Source organism: Pezoporus wallicus, unplaced genomic scaffold (genome assembly GCF_028554395.1).
Source record: "Pezoporus wallicus isolate ANWC-B61680 ecotype Strahan unplaced genomic scaffold, APGP_CSIRO_Pwel_v1 contig_4722, whole genome shotgun sequence".
Lineage (NCBI taxonomy): Eukaryota > Metazoa > Chordata > Aves > Psittaciformes > Psittacidae > Pezoporus > Pezoporus wallicus.
In genome coordinates, this window is record NW_026641840.1 from 6,309,303 (window position 1) to 6,316,308 (window position 7,006).

Consider the following 7,006-nt stretch of genomic DNA (forward strand, 5'->3'; position numbering starts at 1 on the left):
CCCACCCTCCATTCCTCATTAGCCTTTTTCAACATTTTTCAACTGCTGTAGGTTACTCACTAGCTCCACAATCAGTTTAAACTGGAATAAGCAGTCCTGCCTTACCTTTCAGTCCTCTGCCTGGTTACTGCCATCTACATTTCTCTGCCTTCTTTCTGCCACATATTCATGCAGCCACATGGTGAGTGGGAACAGGGCAATGCTCTGGTTTAAAACTAGCCCCTTCCCCCCCTTTTTTTTTCTCCTGTATGTATTTATATGACTATTTGAAGTCACTGGGAAAGCAAGGACAGTGAAAACAGTGATTAGGTCAGTGGGAGTTGGCACTGCCTCTTTAAGCATCAGCATTTGCTTATGTTGACTTAAGAGAGTTGTGGGACTATAGCCTTAGCATCGCTCCTCCAGGGTTCAAACACAGCCAGGGTCTCTGGAGCAAGAAGCAGGAGCCCAGATATATCAGTCACTGGTTCCCTTCCTTTCCCAACAGTGTTTGAACAGTTTGAAAAACCTGTCTCACTGGCGCCAGTTCTGATGCAATATCTCTTAAATTCAAAAGTAAAAGGAGAGTGTTGTATGTAACTCTATGGGAATTGCAAGTGTGGCGTCCTGACCATGCCTGTATAAACTTTCTGGTTCTGTGGCAGTCACAATAAATACTGACAACACTGCAAACCAAGAAAACTGTCTGGGAGGTTTTCATGCCACAACAAATCTTTAGGGCATTTCTAGCAACATCCGATTGTTTACCAAAGGGGAAGTAATGCAATCTGTTAGATCTAATGGCAGAATTCTGGAGGGAACATTCACATTTCCAAATGCCAGGTGCAAAAGGTAGAGGTTTTTGGTCTTTCAGATAAGCTCCACAACTGAGGAGATATCAAGGGTGACTGAGTTCCCATAAGGTGACTTTCTTTGATTGCTATTTGCGTTTAGAAAGTCTCTTGGCAGACTCCTTGCCATCAAGCTGTGGAGTCAGCATGGCTCAGGGGTCCAAAAGGAAAGTGCCTGGAAAGCCCCCTGGCCAAGGTTCTGCACAAATCCATTGCAGCTGCAACATGAAAATAGGGTTGTCATTACTATTGCTTTATCACTGTTATTTTTATCCATTACATATATCTGCTTCGGCTTCTCCTCTTGATTGAATGTAGTTACAGAAACAACCATGCAGACAAGCAGTACACAACCATTTCTAACATATTTTAGGAAAAGACAGAGCTTGAAACTCAGGAAATCTCATGAATTAGGACCGGAATTGATGAAGACATCTTCCCCATGGAGTGCCTCTCAGGATTAGGTGTGGTACTGAGAGTGGAGGACAATCTGCTGGGTCAGACACTGGCTGCCATCACGTGAGGCTGTTGAACTCGGCAGATCAATGGCTAGATCAGGGAGGGCAAAACCTTGCAGAATTTTCACAGTTTGGTCAGAGCAAAAGTATGCTTTGCACAAAGTAGCAGGAGGGATATAAAAACATGACAGTGTAATAAACATGTTTCAGCTAGTATAATAAACAGAATGTGAAGCCTCCAGAGCTGAGCCAGAGTTCTCTTTTAAAAGAGGAAAAATGCCCAACCAGGCATAGTCTCATATGACAAATGATAATAATGAGCAGTAACATTAACATGAATCATTGTTAGAAGTCATCTGGTGATTTTATTTATTTATTTATTTATTAAACTATAAAGCATGACAAAAAGTCACTACCATGGGGTTAAGGAACACCAAGAAGAGAAATATGTGGAACTGACAGAGAGACAAAGCTTTGCTAAAGACAAAGTTTCATCAGAAAAGGAGTAACAACAAGAATCTTTCACATAGAGTATATTTTTAATCTTTTTAACCCTTTTTGCATCTTGTCTGGTTTTAAGAGCCTTTTCTGTATCATTCATTCATTAAATACCTTATAAATAGCAGCCAGTTTGCCTTGAGGACCTGCATACTCGTTTGCTGCTGAACCGTGAATGTATTTACCCCTGTGATGTCCAAGTGAAATAGGGACATACTACATTTCCAGTTTGCCAGATGGAGAGTTAGAGTGAGAGAACTGAAGATGGAGATATCTTATGTTGAGCTGCTGTGAGTTTGTCTACAAGGTGTGTTTTGGGCAGACATGCACTGGCACTGCCAATGCATAAAGTCAGTTGAACCCATGGAATGCTTAAGAGCACAGCAGAGATGAGCTGAAGCTTTCTTAGGTTGCCGCATCTCATACTGATAGGTTTATGCTTGGTGTATCTTGACAGATTGAACAGCAAAGAAACTGACTTTGCAGAGCCTGAGTTGCACAGGTCCTGAGCTGCTCAGCCCTGCCTGAGCAGTAGTCATGCCAGACAGGACTCTGCACCACGGGGACCTCCCTAGGGGAAAGTGTCAAGTGTCTAACACACAGGTGTGAGCTCTGACTGCCACACTGGTGCTGGGCTCACACTCTACTGGACCAGGAATGTATTGGTTTCACCTCTTTTTCATTCATTATAATAAATGCGGAATTCTTGTAAGCTGTTAACAGCCCTAGGTCTCCAAACCTCCATGTTTTTCTCTTCACGTAAATATCAACCTTTGTAAGAGTGGTGTCTCATCCTGTTTCCTTCTGAAGAGCTGACTCTGCACCCGAGGTCTAAATAATGTTGTTAAGTGCTGCAAAGTATTATACACTGCTCAGACAGGACAAATAACGGTATTGCTCTCCTGCAGAGTCTGCTAATGAAAGGGGGATCTGATTGTTTTCACAGCCTGATTTTAATCACATCGAGTTTACATGAACACATTATTTTCATAAACAGAAACGTAGTCATGGGACCCTAAAGTTTACTTGTGAAACTGAGTTATCAGTGGCTTTTTTTGCATGTTTTATAGAAGCTTGTTGACTCCTAATGTAACAACGACCAAAATACAAATGGCCAAATAATGTTTAACACAAATGCAGTCAAGGACAGACTAGACAAACTGTAGGAAGAGCTTGCCTGCTTTTTCCAGCTAGGTCAGTGGTCTGATAAAAGTAGTGCCTTATCCCCTTGCCCACCTCTTTTCCTTAGCTCACCATGGGAGCGACAGCTGTGCTTGTGGTCTCAGTCAGGAAGGATCCAGGTGTGCTAACCCTACTGTGGGTCAGCTGTGTTCTGTGCCTCTCTGCCTGCAAGGACAGCCTGGCTCTCTCTTCTCGTATCCCCATTAGGTTGTTGTAGACAGCAATAGTATAGAATCATAGAATCTACTAGGTTGGAAAAGACATGTAAGATCATCATTATCTCTCCTCATCATTCTTTTCTGTGGGCTGATCAAGCCCAGCTCCCTCAACTTCTCTTTGTATCCTTTGCGCTTCACCAGCATCTTGCTGTACCCTTTTGGTGGAGGACAAAACTCAAAACTGCCTCCTGGAGGGGAATAATGTCTTCTTCCCTGCCTTTGACCTGCTGACTGCCCTTTAGCTAATATAATCCAGATGGTTTCATGAGATCTTCTAGGCCTTTACTCTGTGACTCTCAGGTGAGGAGTAGTTACAGACAGGTCTTTTATCCCAGCACCTCATGCTGGCATATACTGAGGAATTTGAGATCTGTACACTACTGAACAAATATAGGACTCTCTGGCTTACTAGACTTGAGCAACACTGTATGTATGTGTTTTCAATTAAATGGTGAATAGTGAGGTCTCCCCAGCCAGTGTGACTGAGAGTATCTCATGGTAGATAACCATGGACATATGCCATGGTGGACACACATATCATAAAAAGGCACAGGCATTGGGCCCCAGAAAAGAGAAAGCCACAAGCAGGCTAACCTAGCAAGTAATCCTTCTAGAAACCTTTCCTTACTCACATCTGAAAGGCCTCCACAGGAGGCAGCAGCAGAGATCAGGCCAACTGGACACAATGTTCTGACAGGCTGAGTCTGAGCTGGGCTACTTCTGATGAATCGTTCGGGATGCAGGGACCATTGAAGCTGCTGCAAAAATTAGCCGCCTCAGACAAGGACAGAGACCAAAATAACAACTAAGCTTAACTCCTTTTCACCTAACAGATCTGAACCTGCCAGTTTTCCAGATCTTGAAAGAAGTAGAGGTCCCAAAGAAATGCCTTACGTGTAGTTCTGGATGCTCCCAGGTGCCCCAAGTCTCAGCACCTCTTACTCACACTTGGGCAGAACATGGCAGCAGCTGTGAAAAATCACAAGAACTCTGTTAATCACTTGAAAGGGCAGTTCTGTACACCTAGTAAACAGGACAGTGTAAAGAGGTTGGATAAATTGCAATATCTAAATCCAAACAGTCAGGTACATTGAGACTTCTTATATATATATATCAGTGTAGAAAGGGGCTACAATATTCCTCAGTGAGCTATTATATTAAAAACTTCGGAAACCATGGTATGCATGTTATCCAGCAGTGGCTATTCACCACCTAGTGAATTCATCATTCCTCTGCCCTGCAGCTTTGTTTGCTCAGTCTCGTTCCATGTAGAGCATGGACAATATGTTCTTTCTAGCACATGTGGACACTGGCAGAGCAAACAATAGACACAGGCTTGCGGTGAAAATCTCCAGGAAGTCCCTGCTTTAACTCAGACAAGGCATGAAACCAGGAGTTGTCCTGACAGTGCAAGATGTTCTCAAATGTGTTCTGATAGTAAGTGAGGCTAGAGGGGGATGGCACCACTGAAGTAATGTTTTTTATGTGAGGGTGTGGAACAACAGAAGACCTGGGGTAAAAGTCTAGAGAAGATGGTTTTATCCGCTTCTGACATTGAAATAGAAAGAAGGCAAAATGAATTTTGCATGGTAAGTCCTTCTTCTTAATAGTATAAATTACACATGTACCCTTCCCAGGCTCATACCATAACCCTTTAAGCACCTGACTGAAATGTATTAATTAAGCTGGCTGGTGACCATAAGCCCCTTTCAGACGGGCTGAATCATTTTCTGAAATGTTCTTGTCTCCTCCACTGAGATTATACAGACCCTATGGCAAACTAACTGCAGTTAAGTCCCTTTTGCTAGGAGTTATGAGCCTGGCCTTCTCTTTCTGTCCTGCTTAAAAATATTGTGCAACAATAAATACTTGCACATAGCACTGGCAGTAATCATTTCAAAAGGGAGATGTGGTGAAGTCGCAAAGAAAATATCCTGTGCCATCTGTAGTCACACTTGATGTGCACACTCTCCAAGAGAACACTAGTGAAGCAATTAAGATATTTTAAATTATAGCCATGATTCTGAAACTTGTGCTTATTATAAGGACTTCTATTTCTTAAAATGAATCACTTGAGCTTTATTTAATAGCCTATTTTAGCTCTTTTTTCAGATCACTGTAACCAGTTGCAAATGCAGCTTTTCATACTTGTCCTGCAAAGCTCATTATTGCCAGAGAGACTGGAACAAACTTGGGGGTAAGAAGAAATTGGTTTTGGAAAGAAAACACAGGATGTTGCAACCTCTTTTCAGAACATACCAGTTATTCTGATACAGAGGATTGAGTTCATTTACCAAGTATTCTGTTTGTTTTGAAAAATTTAAGAATATTAATATTTAAAAGAGCACTTTGTGCTCTGTTGTGGGTAGCTGTGTATTTACAGTGTATGTGTGAAGATGAAAAGATTTCTTAAGCCAAAACTTGTTGCTCTTTCTCCAGCAAATCTCAAGAAATCAATGGACTATTGAATTCCTCACTATGTCCTTTCTTTTTTTTTTTAGCTTGCTTCTGACACATGGAATGTTGTTTGCCTAATGTCTGGCCATGTCTCACTTAATTGCATTCCTGACATCACTAGTTTTGAGGGCATCTTTCATACCTTAGTGTTCCTGCCTGTGGCACTAGGCAGTTTCACAGACTCATCAGAGCACTGGTTGGAGGAGACAGCTGGTCCAGCCTCCTCCACAGAGCAGGGCTGCCAAGCACACCAGGTCAGCTCGGACGTGGCCTTGTCTTGCAGTCCCCAAAATCTTCAAGGGCAGTGACTCTGCAGCCTCTGCTGCCTGAGCAACGTGTTCTCAATTTGCACTTTCATTCTCTTCCACTCATGTCAGAAGCGGGCAGCGGAGTGCACTGAACTTCCCCCATCAGTGCTCCCCATGTCTGAGGGACATGAAGTACTAAGCTTTGGTCCAGCACCTCCAGTTCACACAGCCAGACCAGCTCTTGATTGCTCTTTGCCTCAGGCAAGGGCTTCGAGCAATGGCTGGTTGGTTTTGCTCCCTAAAGAGCATTATAACGTTCAGAAAATGAGACCTGCTGATGTGGCCAGTGTGGAACGCTGTGCCTGGAGCACAAGGACCGCTGAGCCCTTTCTAATGGCACTGCCACACCAGTCCCTGAAGAAAACCTCTTCTCTGGAAACACCCTTCTAGCTATAGAAGATTGTTTAGGGGTGGCCTTCTCTGTGCAGGAAATGTGCCATTAGTCCTTGGGTCTGCCACATCTGTAAATTTCTCCTGTAATCAATGGCAGGTATTACTGCAGCACAAGTTGTCTCTATGAGATGGCAGCTAGCCAAAAGGCACCAGAAAAGTATAATACAACACTTACCGAATATCATAGTTCTAGCTGCAGCTGACCTAGTTTTCTCAGAGAAAGGGTAAACAGGGCTCTGGGCAGGGGAAACGCTCCTAGCCAGGTGATGATCAGAGCTTGTGGTATGGTCCCACAAATCAACAGAGAAAGAAGAGATTTATTTAGCATCTTTTTTTTCTTTTTTTATGGTGCAGGTGGTCAGAAGTAGTTCACTTGGCCCTTCCTTGAATGTAAGAGAAGGCTACACTGGCTGCAGAGTATCTCTGGCAGAGACGTGTTTCACAGAAAGCTAATGCCAGCAACAGGCATGGGTGTGAGGGATATCACAAGGTTGTGCTTTCTTTTGTTCATTGTTTCCAACATTATAACCAAGGATTTAATCCTATTCGTTGCCAAAAAACAAGAAAATGTGTTCTCCTGTTTAAACTCTTGCACAATCTTAAGTAATCCTAGCAGATACAAAGTTTTCTTCAGAAACAATGAAATCAAACGTAGCCATGAT